Genomic DNA, 16,928 nt, shown 5'->3' with positions numbered 1-16,928 from the left:
CCGCCCTGCCACACATGCACTTGCTGCGTCTCAACCTCCTCCTCGGCTCCAATTAATTTCTATTTTGACAGTAACTGTGGCTGGGGGCGGCGCTGCTGGGGTTGCCCAGGACCCGCGGAGGCGGCGGGCGGCAGTCAGGCCGAGGCGCGGGAGCGGAGTGGGGGGCCGGGCAGAGCCACCCTCCGCTCGGGGCTCCGCGTCTTTTTTCTTTCTTTTTTCTCTTTGCCTCCTCCAGGATTTAAAGGGACAGCCCCGGCCGAGGCGAGGGGCCAGGCGGCCGCCGTTTCTCCGGTCTCCAGACGCCCTCTGCGGCCCGGCCGGACCCGCCGGCACCCGGAGCACAGGCTCCAGACCAGCGGGTATTTTTAGGTCCACACCCGGCCCAGGACACCGGGGCGGCAGAGCTTGGCTCGGTCGCCCCGGCGCACGGCTATTTTTACAGAGTCCGATTGGGGGAGGAAATAAAACTCAGCAACTGCTTTTCCAACCGAAAGTAGGGAGCAAGGAGTGGGGGCGAGAAGTTTCCCAAATGCTCTCGGAATTCCAGAGAGCTCAGAAAGACACCTCTCCGACACGAGAAACCACAGGCGCGCAGCACTCCAGGGCTCCCAAATCCCTGCGGGCCTCCCCGCCCTGGAGGCCGCTCGGGCGCCGGGCCCCCAACCGCTCGCCGGCCAGGGTACCCCGCAAGCTGCACAGCGCGCGCCAGGGACCGGCCTCGGGCCACCCGTCACTCGCCTGGACTGCATGGAAGGCGGCCTTCAGAAGCATCCAATCACCCAGCTACGCAGCCAAAGGGCGGGCACTAGAAGGACTTGACTCCTCCAGGTCCCTCCAAGCCCCGCCTCCGCGGATACTGTACCCGCTGGAGAGTCTCGGTGGGAAGCGCAGCAAGCGCCGAGCGGTGATGGACAGCGCAAATGGCCCATCCGAGGGAAGAGGAGAGGGTCTCGGTCCAGGAGCGAAGGCGTGAACTGTCGCTGGCTAGGCGACTCCCGGGCAGATGTTCCGGCCACCAGCAGGACGCTCAACCTTTTTACAACTCCCGCCTTCCGCACTCCCTGCAGACATAGAAACCCTTGCCCGCCGTGGCTTGCCCGACCTCTGCGACTTGTACCCTCCGATATCAGCGGATCCTCTCCGGGACTCTTTCTTCAAAGGCGGCGAAGTTTTCGGTCCTCAAAGTCTTACAAGGGACTGCGCTTACCTGAGCCGTACGAGGCTCCCAGGACAGGCGAGAAAGCGAATCTCTCCCTACTGTTTCCATTCTGGCCATCGACTAATGAACGGACAGTGGGACTGCTGCTGTCTGCGTAGCGTCTCTGACTATTGAAAATACTCGATGACATCCTTTACAGGATTCACGAAAATAAATTTGTGGACCTTATGCTTGGCGCTTCGTACCAGTGTTGCTCACTAGAAATTTTCATCGTTTCATTCGTTCGTGTAATAAATGCACATTGCATGGCACCACGTGGGTGTAATGAAAACAAGGGAAAAGGCTCTGGAATAGGATGTGACGGTGGAAATCTAGGCACAAACATAAAAGGGTGAGCTGAAACGTACGGTTGTGTACATCATGTTTCACTGGACAGAGAGGCCTGGCTTTTCCTAATAAGAAAACAGCATGTATTTGACAGTTTGAACAACCAGCTTATCCGAACTGTTCAAAGGCAGTTTGAAGAAGTCTAGGGAAGTCTGTTGTGGAAACTAAGATTTTCAGATTCAGGTTGTCAGACTTCCAAGTAGCTAAAGCAAAATAACATCCTTGCTTCAAGCAGCCCTGGGAGCCTTTGCCCTCCCAAATTAGGTTGTCTGTCTCCCTGCTAAATTAGGTTGTCTGCCTCACTTCCTTTCATTAAAGGGTCTTCAGCCATTTGGAGGACTACTGACCCATCTGATGTGGTCAAGCTTCTAAGCCAGAAGCTGGGAGTACCTGGGGGATGTGAGCCCTGCAAGACACCTGCAGATGAAAGGAATGCAGTGCAGGGAGTGAGGGCAGCCATGGCCATGAAAAGGGTGTTTTGTTTAAGAAAAGAGGGATGTGGGTACTAAATTAGAAATGCCTCTAAATAGGAAAGGTTGTCCTCCCTTCTCTGGGTACAGCTGGCTCAGGGCAGGTGTTCCATAGCTGGGGATCACTGAATGGCTTTCCATGTCATGAGCTGTGGAGGAAGGTTCCATGTTCTAGGCAGTGAGCCACAGGTCTTCTGAACCTAATAACCACAGGCAAAAGTTTTATAAATTTAAGAGCAATCAGGATGAGAATGGTCTGCATTAGTGATGTTATGGAATATTTTTAAAGAGAGCAGCTATTACACCGTGTTCACGATTTTTATTCAGTTGTCTTTTTTCCAACAAGACTTTGAGCTCCTTACCCATCTTGGTATCCTCAGTGCCTAACACACACTTGGCACCTAATAGGTGCTCATTAAAGATTGATAAACCAAATGAATGCAAAGATTATTTTAGAATGGTGGAGTAAGCAGGGTAATACATACAGAGAGAAATCCAGTGCACTTTGTAAGACTCACTTGCAATTTACTTGTTTATATGGAAGTGCAACTGTAAACTTTGCCGTAAATAATAGGATTTATTGGCTCGTGCCAGACTTTCCTCTTTAACAGCCAAGTAACCTAGAAAAGCATGTTATTCAGCTCCTCAGTGCCTCCATTTCCAAATCTATCAAAAGGAGATAAGAATGGGGACTTTTCTACACCTTAGGGATGCTGGGATGACCAGATGAGAAAAGGTGTGGGCAAGTATTACCTTGTGAAAAGCATTCATTAAGGGGCTACTGTGGATCAAGCACTGTGCATTGTAAATTGTCAATATTAGTTATTGGAATACATTTTTCAGAAATTATCTGAGAATGGGGTTCAAATATTTATCTATGCCCCAAGGGTGGTGAGAGGCTGATTCAAGAGAAAAGAAAAGGGGAGAATTAACATTTACAGAGCTGTTTCTAGAATAAGAATCATGGCATGCATTGTTATATGTTCCTCAGGACAACTGTGTGTGATGCATCTTGTTATATCATTTATAGATGAGAAGTCTGAAATCAATAGCAATGGTAATGACCAAGGTCCCGAAGCTGGGAAGTGGCAGAGGTACCTTTGGGACCCAAGTTTGTGAGTTCGGGAATCCATCAGCGGTGCATCCTGCAGTGCTGCCTCTAGAAGAGAAAAGAGGTAAGAGCCTTTAAGGAAAAGAGGCTAAAGAGAATTTCAAGAAAACAATGGTCTGTGTTACCGCAAGGCAGGTTGGGCAAGGTGCAATCTCAGTTGAGAGGAACTTCCTGGAAAGGGTGGCATTTGATTCAGTCCTTTAAGTTTAGATTTACACACACGCTCTCTCTCTTTTTAAATTTTTATTTTAAAATAATTTCAGATTTTCAGAAAAGTTATAAACATAATATAAAGAATTACCATATACCCTTTTTTATATTTCACTTAGAAAATATATTTATGTATATATTAAAAAATACAAAGAAATAAAAAGAATTACCATATACCTTCACCCATATTCTCCAGATGCAAACATTTCCCATGTTTGCTTTATCCTGCTGCCTCTCTATATATACATAGTATTTTTTCCTAAACTGTTGGAGAGTAAGCTGAAGACATGATGCTCCTTTACTGATAAATTCTTCAATGAGTGTTTTCTAACAACAAGGATATTCTCTTATGTAATAATCAAAATCAGGAAATTTCCATCAATGCTATTTTCTAATCTAAACCATATTTCGATTTTGCCAGTTTTCTCAATAATGGCAAAAAAAAAAAAAAGAAAACTAAATTAATTCTGATCAGATTCCAGTCCAGGATTACACATTGCATTCAGTTCTCATATCTCTTGGGAGGGTGTTGTTTTTTTTTTTTTTTTTTTTTTTTTTGCGGTGTGTGGGCCTCTCACTATTGTGGCCTCTCTCCCGTTGTGGGGCACAGGCTCCGGACAAGCAGGCTCAGCTGCCACGGCTCACGGGCCCAGCCGGTCCACGGCATGTGGGATCTTCCCAGACCGGGGCACGAACCCGTGTCCCCTGCATGGCAGGCGGAATCCCAACCACTGCGCCACCAGGGAAGCCCGAGGGTGTTGTTTTTTAATTAAAAAAAGAAATTTTCTCGGGCTTCCCTGGCGGCTCAGTGGTTGAGAGTCCACCTGCCGATGCCGGGGACACGGGTTCGTGCCCCGGTCCGGGAAGATCCCACATGCCGCGAGGCGGCTAGGCCTGTGAGCCATGGCGGCTGAGCCTGTGCGTCCGGAGCCTGTGCTCCGCAAAGGGAGAGGCCACAACAGTGAGAGGCCCACGTACCACAAAAGAAAAAAAAAAAAAAAAAAATTTTCTCAGTTTTCGTCTCTTATTTAAGTGGCTGTACATTTACGACCCATATGAGGTTACAAACGTTCTCTCCCTCACCAAACTTTAGACGGGCTCCTCTCAGACCTCTTTTTGATGAGTCCTCGCCCTTAGGGCCTGCCTAATCCAGTTGTAGCAAGAATTCTGCTAAATAAACTTAGTGAGAATCCCGCCCCCCCACCCCCCACTCCCCTCCCCGCCACCCTTCAAATCTGATCCCCCTTGATATCTGATCAAATTCCTCACCCCCCACCCTTGATATCTGACCAAGGCCTGCCTTTGGCAAGAATCCTGCTAGGTCAGTTTACTACCTACCCTTGATGTCTCTTCTTAGTAATTTTCCATCCACCGACTCCCACCCTTCCTTGGCTATAAATCCCCACTTTTCCTTGCTGAGCCTCATCTCTCTTCCCTGTTGCAATACTCTTTCTGCTATAGTCTTGAATAAAATCTTCCTTACCATTTTAACAAGTGTCAGAATAATGTTTTCTTTAACAGAGCCAAAGAAAACACAGAAAAAAATTAAACCCATCTGTAATCACCCACGAGAGATAACCAGTTAATCCTTGATTTTTTAAAATGTGTAATCCACATTTGCAAGGGAGTGCAAAAACCACCACTTCCTTCCAGGGGCCAGCTTCCTCTAGAAACTATTGAGGATATGGAGGTCCTGCTTTCAGTTCCTCTGGAAGTTCTTCCTCCGTGTCCAGCGTACCTCCTTCTGCACCCAGTGTGGCCACAGTCCACCTTGCCCTTTAGCTCCTGACCCAAAACTCCAGTTACCATCTCTCTCAGGAGGCTGCTATATCCCCCAGCACCCCCCAGGAAGAAGCTGGTGTAGGCAAGCCACGCTCCTCAGACCCACTAGTTTTTCTGTTTGCCACACCAGGGGCTACAAAGGCTCTGCTGGGTAACAATTTAATAAAATGTTGAGGAAGTTCAAGGGAAGTAAAATGTGAGTTTGGACAACTTGAAGTTGTGCATGACATGTGACTTCCTCCATAAGCAACCAGGGGTTCAACCCTCCAAAGTGAGTCCCTTGACGGTGCAGCCCATTTCTAACCTGGCTCCCCAGCTTTCAGGACTTGGTAGGATGACCCTTTGATGAGCCTCTCCTGAGGAGACCCAGCCCCTAACCTCAGGGAAGGAGTTTTTCCTAGGATCCCTTCCCTGTCCTCCTCCACACATACATTTATTTCCCCAAGCCTCAGTCAGTCAAGACACCTGAAGTAAGGCTCTGGGGTAGGTGGGTGATCACCAGCAGGACTGTCTGATGATGGCCATCAGCACCCCAGGTATGACAGAACAACCAAGCAAATCAGGGCACATGAGGTCCCCGGGTTAGTCCAGCCTCCTTTGGGATCTCCCCAGCAGTCACAGCCGCAGGTGTGCCTGTGTGTTATTCCCACTGTTCTGTGAGTAATTGCCAATACAAGTGTGCACAAATGCACACTCCCTCACCACACACACACACACACACACACACACACACACTCAGAGATTCTAAGGACAATTCTGAGAGATGATTCAGTCTAAATCTATGAGGATCAGAGAAACAATGTGCTAGTTACCTCAAATTTTGCAAAATGCCATAGTATTACTTCCTTTTCTTCAACCATTCTCTCCCTGAGCAGTCAATGTTTTATGTATATGTATACATGTATGTATGTGTGTATATATATATATATATATATATATATATATATATATATATATAAAACGTTGCTCCATCCCCCCAAACCCCATGAGAATTCAGAAGTGACCTATCACTGAGCCAAGGTCCCCATTGGGATTTCCCTTGGTTAGCCAAGCACCAGGTCAGAGCTGTGCCAGTTACTCTGAGGATGTGATTAAACCAAAAGGCCTCACCCTACTCAGAGGCTGTGTGGAAGGAGAGGACTGCTTTTAGTCAGTACGTGTAGGGCACCAGGCAAATATTTGTTGTGCAGTGCTTGTCTACATAAACAATTTGATTTTTTAAATGCATTACAAAATCCATGGCCCATGTGACATATAGTGATTTAATGATGAAGGTATATAATAATGGATAGAGAAGAGATATTTATTTATTGTCTCATTGACGCATAGGAAGATTCTTCATAGTGTCCAGATACCACCTCTTCCTGTTCAAGTCACAAAACCACCTTTTCATTCCCTTTCTTGTTCACTATTGCTAAATGCACCATTCTTAGTTAATTTCATGTCTCCCACCTTGAGAAAGGGTAGCAACGCCACTGTTACTCAGAACACCATGGTTCCTCAGAACCTATTTGTATTGAAACACTACAGTTTTTCTTGCCTCTGCAGTTCCTTTACGCCAGGGGTCCCCAACCCCCAGGCCACGGATCAGTACCGGTCTGTGGCCTGCTAGGAACCGGGCCACACAGCAGGGGGTGAGCGGCGGTAGAGTGAGCGAAGCTTCATCTGTATTTACAACCACTCCCCATCTCGTTACCTCCTGAGCTCCGCTCCTGTCAGATCAGTGGCGGCATTAGATTCTCATAGGAGCAGGAACCCTACTGTTAACTGCACATGCGAGGGATCTTGTTTGCAGGCTCCTTATGAGAATCTAATGCCTGATGATCTGAGGTGGGGCTGAGGCAGTGATGCTAGCACTGGAGAGCGGCTGCAAATACAGATTATCATTAGCAGAGAGGTTTGACTGCACAGAGACCATAATAAGTTAGTTGCTTGCAGACTCATATCAAAACCCTATCAGTGAGTGGCAAGTGACAATCAAGCTGCATCTTACAGAGGAGACTGGACATAAGCAACACACTTAGGGTGTCACTGTCTCCCATCACCCCCAGATGGGACCAACTAGCTGCAGGAAAACAAGGTCAGGCTTCCCACTGATTCTGCATTATGGTGGGTTGTATAATTATTTCATTTTATATTACAATGTAATAATTATAGAAATAAAGTGCACAATAAATGCAATGAAATACTACTCTGCAATTAAAAGGAACATACTACTGAAACATGCAATAAAAGTGATAAATCTCAAAAGCTTTCTGCTGAGTGAAAGAGGCAGGAAACAAAGGGGTGCATACTGTATAATTCCCTTTACATACAATTCTAGAAAAAGCAAACTATATTGAAAGGAAGCAGATCAGTGATTACCTACAGTTTGGGGTACTAGAGAGCAATAATTAATATAATATTATAGTAACTAAACAGTATGTTATAGGTAACACTACAGATAAGCAGATGAGTCAAATAGAGAGCCAAGAAACAGTTCTACACATGCCTTAACTTGCTTTATGATGGAGGCGTTACTACGACTCAGTGGTGAAAAGATAATGCTAGGCCAAGTGGATATCCATATGTAAAAATTAACCTTGACCCCTACCTACCTCACATTATACACAAAATACCTCACATCATACACAAACATTAATTCTACGTAAAAATACAGAAGATATTTTCATTACAGAGAGACAAATTTTTTTAAATAGGATACAAAAAAGCACTAACCAAAAGAAGGACAGATTGATAAATTAGACTTCATTAAAGCTAAGAATATCTTTTAATCAAGACAAGATTAAAAATAGAGTGAAAGAGCCAGCCAGAATGGGAGAAGATATGTATATATTCTGAATAATATCTAGAACATATAAAGGACTCCTATTATCGATATGAAGATTGACAAGCCAATTTTTTTAAATAACATTATTTTAAAATAATGAACAAGAATAGACATACAGAAAGCTGCTCTCAACATCGTTATGCATCAGAGATACACCTACCCTTTGCCCCTCCCAATCATAAAGACTAAAATTAAAAGTACTGATAATACTAAGTGTTAGCGAGAATGCAAAGCAACTTGAACTCTCACACATTGCTGGCAGAAGTGTAAATTTGATGCTACCACTTTGGGATATACTTTAGCTATGCCAATGTACATCCATGTAAAAATCTGTCAAGGTGTACACTTGGAATTTGTGCATTTTACCATCTGTAAGTTACGTCTCAATAAACAAGAAAAATCATAAAAATGAGAGGACATGAGACAATAGGAGAAATTTGAACACAAAATGTATATTTGCCCATATGAAGGAATTAGTATTAATTTCGTAGGTGCAAGAACAGTAGTCATGTAGACAAAAGCAACTTTATTTATTTATTTATTTATTTATAGTTTTATTTTTCCTCTTTAATCGTACCATGCATGCACCTAACAAAGTAGCCTTAAGGTATATAAAGAAAATTTGATAGGGCTACAATATAAAATCCACAAATCCACCATTACAATGGGAGATTTCAACACATTTTCTTAAATTGCTGACAAGTCAAGCAGATAAAAATTCACTAAATATATTGAAGATATAAACAATAAAATTGAACGAACAGAAGCTTGACTGTACCTAATTCTCCTTTCTACAATAGAGAGTACAAAATCTTCTTCAAAACTGTCTTAGTTATCCACTGCTGCACAAACTCAACAGTGTAAAACAAAAATAAGCATTTTTTAAATCTCTAAGTGTCTGTGGGTCAGGAGTTCAGGAGCAGCTTGGCTGGGTGGTTTTGCCTCAATATGTCTCATGAGATTCAGAGAGATGTTGTCAGTGGCTACAGTCTTCTTGACTGGAGCTGGAGGATCTGCTTTCGAACAGGTTCACCCACATAACAAGTAAACTGGTGCTAGTGGTTGGAAGGGAGCCTCAGTTCCTTCCCATGTAGGACTTTTCACAGGGCTGCTTGAGTGTCTTCATGACATTGCAGCTGGCTTCCCTCAGTGTGAGCAACCTCAGGCCAAAAGATGGACACTGCACTGTGTTTCACGATGTAGCCTCAGAAGTCCCATATTGTCATTTCTGCAATGTCATATTGGTTGTACATAACAGCCCTATTATTCAATGTGGGGGGGGGGACTACCCAAAAGAATAAACACCTTGAGATGAGAATAATTGGGGGCCACCTTGGAGACTAACTACCACAAGCACACATGTAACATTTACAAACATTGATTATATCCTAGTCACAGAGCAAATTTCAAACAATAACTATCATACAGGCAAGATTCTTTGATCACAATGCAATTAGGTTAGAAGACAATCAAAAATGTACACTAAATACTGCTATTTGGAAATGATTAACACACTTCCAAATAACTCATAGGTCAAAGAAGAAATCTCAATGGAAACTTAAAACTACTCAGAATTGAATGGTAATGAAAACATATGAAATGCAGTGAAAATAGTTCTTCAAGGATACGTTTTTTGTTTGTTTTGCCACGCTGTGGCTTACGGGTTGTTAGTTCTCTGACCAGGGATCAAAGCCGGGAGCTTGGCAGTGAAAGCGCCAAGTCCTAATAACTGGACTGCCAGGGAATTCCCAAGGATAATTTATAGTCTTACATATTTATATTTAAAAAGAGGAAAAGCCAAAAATTAAAAAAACTACATTTCCAATTTTTATTTTCCACTGTAACAGCTCCTTTACTTTGCAGTGATAATTGATTTGTATATTTTTTGCCTCTGAGTCCTTGTGGGTTTTTCTTTTATTCAAACCGAAAGTCACAAAAATTATAATCATCCTCATCAGTTCACTCAGTCCCATGTAATTAATTTTTTTGTCATCTTGATCTTTTGTTAGCACTCATGAATTCATCAGTTTTCCATTAGAGTTCTGAAAATGCTTATTCATTCAATTCAGCAGTATAGTCAGTTACCAGAAACCTGTACTTGTCAGAGTCTTTTCCATGAATCCCATGAAGATGAAACCCTTTTATAGGAACATTTTTGCAAAAGCATCAGAGTACACCTAGAACGGTCCTTAAATGACAAAAGACTTAAAAATGGCCATGGTTAAAGATTTGATGAAAGTTCATAATAATGCAATTGACAAGGAAATTTAGTTATTTCTGAGATATACATTTTAAAGTAATAACTAGAATTATGACATAACATTACACCAGACATATAAGATTTTTAGAAATTTCATGTAATGTCTGAAACATTTATGTTAACATATTTCCATACAAATAGCCCAAAGAAAGTTTAGTATTAGTTGTTTTTGTTAGTTTGTTTTTTTCTACTGCAGGTTCTTATTAGTCATCAATTTTATACACATCAGTGTATACATGTCAATCCCAATCACCCAATTCAGCACACCACCATCCCCACCCCACCGCAGTTTTCCCCCCTTGATGTCCATACGTTTGTTCTCTACATCTGTGTCTCAACTTCTGCCCTGAAAACTGGTTCATTGGTACCATTTTTCTAGGTTTCACATATATGCGTTAATATATGATATTTGTTTTTCTATTACTGACTTCCTTCACTCAGTATGACAGTCTCTAGATCCATCCACGTCTCAACAAATGACCCAATTTCGTTCCTTTTTATGGCTGAGTAATATTCCATTGTATACATGTACCATATCTTCTTTATCCATTCATCTGTCGATGGGCATTTAGGTTCCTTCCATGACCCGGCTATTGTAAATAGTGCTGCAATGAACATTGGGGTGCATGTGTCTTTTTGAATTGTTTTTTTCTCTGGGTGTATGCCCAGTAGTGGGATTGCTGGATCATATGGTAATTCTATTTTTAGGTTTTTTTGTTGTTTTTTTTGGGGGGGGGGGTACGCGGGCCTCTCACTGTTGTGGCCTCTCCCGTTGCAGAGCGCAGGCTCCGGATGCGCAGGCTCAGCGGCCACGGCTCACGGGCCCAGCCGCTCCACGGCATGTGGGATCTTCCTGGACCGGGGCACGAACCCGCGTCCCCTGCATCGGCAGGCAGACTCTCAACCCCTGCGCCACCAGGGAAGCCCTATTTTTAGTTTTTTAAGGAACCTCCGTACTGTTCTCCATAGTGGCTGTATCAGTTTACATTCCCACCAACAAAGCAAGAGGGTTCCCTTTTCTCCACACCCTCTCCAGCATTTGTTGTTTGTAGATTTTCTGATGAAGCCCATTCTAACTGGTGTGAGGTGATAGCTCATTGTAGTTTTGATTGGCATTTCTCTAATAATTAGTGATGTTGAGCAGCTTTTCATGTGCTTCTTGGCCATCTGTATGTCTTCTTTGGAGAAATGTCTATTTAGGTCTTCTGCCCATTTTTGGATTGGATTGTTTGTTTTTTTAATATCAAGCTGCATGAGCTGTTTATATATTTTGGAGATTAATCCTTTGTCCATTGATTCATTTGCAAATATTTTCTCCCATTCTGAGGGTTGTCTTTTCTTCTTGTTTATGGTTTCCTTTGCTGTGCAAAAGCTTTTACGTTTCATTAGGTCCCTTTTGTTTACTTTTGTGTTTATTTCCATTACTCTAGGAGGTGGATCAAAAAAGATCTTGCTGTGATTTATGTCAAAGAGTGTTCTTCCTATGCTATCCTCTAAGAGTTTTATAGTGTCTGGTCTTACATTTAGGTCTCTAATTCATTTTGAGTTTATTTTTGTGTATGGTGTTAGGGAGTGCTCTAATTTCATTCTTTCATGAGTAGCTGTCCAGTTTTCCCAGCACAACTTATTGAAGAGGCTGTCTTTTCTCCATTGTATATCCTTGCCTCCTTTGTCATAGATTAGTTGACCATAGGTGCATGGGTTTACCTCAGAGCTTTCTATCTTGTTCCATTGATCTATGTTTCTGTTTTTGTGCCAGTACCATATGTCTTGATTACTGTAGCTTTGTAGTATGGTCTGAAGTCAAGGAGTCTGATTCTTCCAGCTCTGTTTTTTTTGCCTCAAGACTGCTTTGGCTATTTGGGGTCTTTGGTGTCTCCATACAAATTTTAAGATATTTTGTTCTAGTTCCATTAAAAATGCCATTGTTAATTTGATAGGGATTGCATTCAATCTGTAGATTGCTTTGGGTAGTATAGCCATTTTCACAATATTGATTCTTCCAATCCAAGAACATGGTATATCTCTCCATCTGTTGGTGTCATCTTTAATTTCTTTCATCAGTGTCTTATAGTTTTCTGCATACAGGTCTTTTGTCTCCCTAGGTAGGTTTATTCCTAGGTATTTTATTCTTTTTGTTGCAATGGTAAATGGGAGTGTTTCCTTAATTTCTCTTTCAGATTTTTCATCATTAGTGTGTAGGAATGCAAGAGATTTCTGTGCATTAATTTTGTATCCTGCTACTTTACCAAATTCATTGATTAGCTCTAGTAGTTTTCTGGTGGCATCTTTAGGATTCTCTATGTATAGTATCATGTCATCTGCTAACAGTGACAGCTTTACTTCTTCTTTTCCAATTTGGATTCCTTTTATTTCTTTTTCTTCTCTGATTGCCGAGGCTAGGACTTCCAAAACTATGCTGAATAATAGCGATGAGAGTGGACATCCTTGTCTTGTTCCTGATGTTAGAGGAAATGCTTTCAGCTTTTCACCATTGAGAATGATGTTTGCTGTGGGTTTGTCGTATATGGCCTTTATTATGTTGAGGTAGGTTCCCTCTATGCCCACTTTCTGGAGGGCTTTTATCATAAATCAGTGTTGAATTTTGTCAAAAGATTTTTCTGCATCTATTGAGATTATCATATGGTTTTTATTCTTCAGTTTTTTAATATGGTGTATCACATTGATTGATTTGTGTATATTGAAGAATCCTTGCATCCCTGGGATAAATCCCACTTGATCATGGTGTATGATCCTTTTAATGTGTTGTTGGATTCTGTTTGCTATTATTTTGTTGAGGATTTTTGCATCTATATTCATCAGTGATATTGGTCTGTGATTTTCTTTTTTTGTAGTATCTTTGTCTGGTTTGGGTATCAGGTTGATGGTGGCCTCATAGAATGAGTTTGGGGGTGTTCCTTCCTCTGCAATTTTTTGAAAGAGTTTGAGAAGAATGGGTGTTAGCTCTTCTCTAAATAAAACCAACTTAAATGTAGGTAAAATTAGCAGGACCACTCACCACGTTCACTTCAAATTCTTCCCCAAACCATACACAGCTCTTCAAAAAGAATTTACCAACAACCTAATATGTGTCTTAACTAAGTATCACCCATTATGCAAAAGAAATAGAAAACACAGCCCATGCCCTCCAAGTTTTTTTTTCTGCAATTACCTAGAGCTTTAAACATTTGCCATAGGTTGTCAAAGCTACAATAGCATCTCAATTATGTGGTATGCTACACAAGCAGATTTTCTTAAAATTTAAAGCTTAACCCTCCAGCCATCAGAACTTAAAACATATATATATATATATATATATATATATATATATATATAATTATATATGTTAGAAAGAAAACCTACATACACATTTTTAAACAGAAAATACTCAATGTACCCCACCCCCTCTTCAGGATGCTGAGGCTTCTTCCAGAACATTCCTGGGCTCAGGAACAAAGCCCTGATAGACTCAGGGTTTACTGACTTGTGCGGGGCTTGACCACGCTGAATGGCCCTAGGAAGCCATAGATTTTGAGTACTTCCAAATAATTTTGGAAGTACTCCTTCCTCCATTTTTACTGCAAACTGTTGGCTGTCATTTCATTTTGCTGATCTTCCTGCTTTTCGCTGTTTCTATTTGGGGCTCTTCAAGAGAGCCACTCTGCATAAACCCTTGGCCGCTGTTTTCCTTCTGCTTTTCTCTGCCTCTTTTCCTTTAGCCCAGGTCATTTACTGGATCATCCCCAGAACTGGCATCATGGGCAATGGACGTGTGCAGTCACACAAGACACCACACTCAGAAGGGCCCACCCTTGGTTCAGTGTTCTGCTGTAGCTGTCTTGACACTCTTAGTAACTTTGTCTTTGAATTTGTGTGTTATGAGTAACATCCAATGGGATAATGGAGGCTGGGCATGAGAGATGAGATATGCTGAGTATGCTGAGTAAAAAGAACAGGGACTTCCCTGGTGGCGCAGTGGTTAAGAATCTGCCTGCCGATGAAGGGGACAGGGGTTTGAGCCCTGGTCTGGGAAGATCCCACATGCCGCAGAGCAACTAAGTCCCTGTGCCACAACTACTGAGCCTGCACTCTAGAGCCCATGGGACACAGCTATTGAGCCCATGTGCCGCAACTACTGAAGCCCACGCATCTAGAGCCCATGCTCCGCAACAAGAGAAGCCACCACAATGAGAAGCCCACACACTGCAAAGAAGAGTAGCCCCTGCTCACTAGAGAAAGCCCACTCACAGCAATGAAGACCAAACGCAGCCAAAGACAAAATAAAATTGAAAAAAAAAGAAAAAAGAACAGATGGGCAACTCAAATGTCCACCAATGGATGAATGAATAAACAAAATGTGATCTATACATACAGTGGAATATTATTCAGCCTTTAAGTAGAAGGAAACTCTGACCTGTGCTACAGCATGATTGAACCTTGAAGACTTTAGGCAAAGTGAAACAGATCAGATACAAAAGAACAAATACGGTATGATTCCACTTATGTAAGATTCCTAGAGTAGACAAATTCATACCAACAGAAAGTAGAATGGTGGTTGCCGGGGAATTTGGGGAGGGAGAAATGAGGAGTTATTGTTTGGTTCTGGACATGGATAGTGGCGATAGTTGTACAACATTGTGAATGTACTTAATGCCACTGAATTGTACACTTTAAAATGGTTAAAATCATAAGATTTATGTTACATATATTTTACCACAATTTTTTAAAAGGAACAGGTGGGAATGCTAATCTGTGCCCCTATCTCTTTTTTTTTTTTTTTTTTTTTTTTTTTTTTTGCGGTATGCGGGCCTCTCACTGCTGTGGCCTCTCCCATCGCGGAGCACAGGCTCCGGACGCGCAGGCCCAGCGGCCATGGCTCACGGGCTTAGTTGCTCCGCGGCATGTGGGATCTTCCCGGACCAGGGCACGAACCCGTGTCCCCTGCATCGGCAGGCGGACTCCCAACCGCTGCGCCACCAGGGAAGCCCCCTATCTCTTTTTTAAAAAATAGATCTTTATTGGAATATAATCAGAAAGAGAAATTAAGGAAATGCCCCTATCTCTTTACCATCTCCCTTCTCCACCTACAGGTGTGCGTGTCCTGGAAAAAAGGAAAGATGATTTACACCTTCACTTCAAGGCTGGACAGGAGAAAAGACAGAGGAAATGAAGGTGAGGAGGTGGTGTCATTCATCAAGGTTATGGTGCCGGTTGAAGGGTTGTTTTCAGAGATGCACTTGAGGGCTTTCTGATGATGGCAGAATAGAGCTGGATGTTCAGGGAGGAGAAATGACTTACCAGGTCCTCCCAACTCGTGGGTGGCAAGGACAGTGATGGAGCCAGAGGCAGGCTGGCTTCCAATACAGGGCTCTTTCCTCTTGACTGAAGCTTTCCATGTGATTGCAGCCATGAAGGAGATGGCGTGTGAGTCAGCAACTACAGCGAAACTCGATAGGGACTCTAAGGAAAGTAGACACAGCAGGCTCTGCTTCCCAGGGCTGGACTGGAGGAGACTTGGGGCTGAATAGCTAAGGAGTTTATAATATAAGGCAAGGAGCCCGGGGCAGGCATCCTGGATGGAAGTAACAGCATGCACCATAGGACATAGCAGCATCCTGAGCAGGGTTTCTTTTTGTGTGTGTGTGTGTGTGTGTGTGTGTGTGTGTGCTAGGCGGGCCTCTCACTGTCGTGGCCTCCCCCGTTGCGGAGCACAGGCTCCGGACGCGCAGGCTCAGCGGCCATGGCTCACGGGCCCAGCAGCTCCGCGGCATGTGGGATCTTCCCGGACCGGGGCACGAACCTGCGTCCCCTGCATCGGCAGGCGGATTCTTAACCACTGCGCCACCAGGGAAGCCCCTGAGCAGGGTTTCTGCAGGGACAATATTAATCGTTTGACTCAGGACTGTTCCAGGCTTAGCAGGACATTTAGTGTCTCCCATCCCTGCTCACTAAATTCCATAAGCACCCCCCAGTCACTGTGACGACCTCATGTACCTGACACATTTCCAAATGCCATCAGGGGGCAGGTACCACCCCTAACTGACTTCTGGTGGGTCTAGTTTTAGGACGTGTGCAGGGGCCCTTCATAGGCAACCGACCAGAGCAGTCACCCAGGGTCCCTCATTCAGAAGGGCCCTGCATTAGGGGTTTAAGGCTCTGAGGGTACCATCTGGAAATTCTTGATCCCTTTTTCTTTGAATTTGTGTTTTGAGAGTAGAGTCTGTGGCCAGTGAAGAATGTGCTGACGGCTTGCAGCCTCTGTTCCTGTGCAGTCCCACCTCCTGCTGCCTCCCCACCCCATGCGCCTGGCACGTCAGGTTCCACCCAGTTACCCCCTCCCCCCACTCCTATCACTTGACCCCATTACATTGGTGGGGGACGGGAGTCAGGTTCTGTATTGCCCTCCAGCCCCAGCGGAGGCCAAGTCAAACTCAGAGAGGGCCAAGGTTGAGTGCAGGCTCCTCGGCGTCTCTGGACAGGACAAGACAGTGGCCACCACTGCCCTGGGCTGGCAGTGCATGGCACATTGCAGAGTGACTCAGCAGGCACCCCTTGCCCACCTCCAGCGCAGGCACCCAGCTTCTCTTTGGTTTCAATCCCTTAGCGTTTGCCCTTCCACCTGTAGTTTGGGTGGAGGAACACAGGAAGGGAGACTGATTCCCCACCCCCAGCAGGGACCCTGCATTTTGCACTGGACCTACAAGTTACAGAGCCAGTTC

The 16,928-nt window shown here is 43.9% G+C and overlaps 1 long non-coding RNA gene across 1 annotated transcript; it reads left to right on the top strand.

The window, feature by feature from the left end:
* Positions 1-36: 36 nt before the first annotated feature.
* On the top strand, positions 37-15,381 carry LOC136792669 (uncharacterized). The gene is made up of 3 exons (XR_010836787.1): positions 37-1,550; positions 3,047-3,191; positions 15,300-15,381. It is a non-coding gene; the product is annotated as an uncharacterized lncRNA (long non-coding RNA).
* Positions 15,382-16,928: the final 1,547 nt, after the last annotated feature.

The sequence above is a fragment of the Kogia breviceps genome, chromosome 15 (genome assembly GCF_026419965.1).
Source record: "Kogia breviceps isolate mKogBre1 chromosome 15, mKogBre1 haplotype 1, whole genome shotgun sequence".
NCBI lineage: Eukaryota > Metazoa > Chordata > Mammalia > Artiodactyla > Physeteridae > Kogia > Kogia breviceps.
The sequence above is the reverse complement of the archived record's forward strand: the minus strand, read 5'-3'. Positions and strand labels throughout refer to the sequence as shown.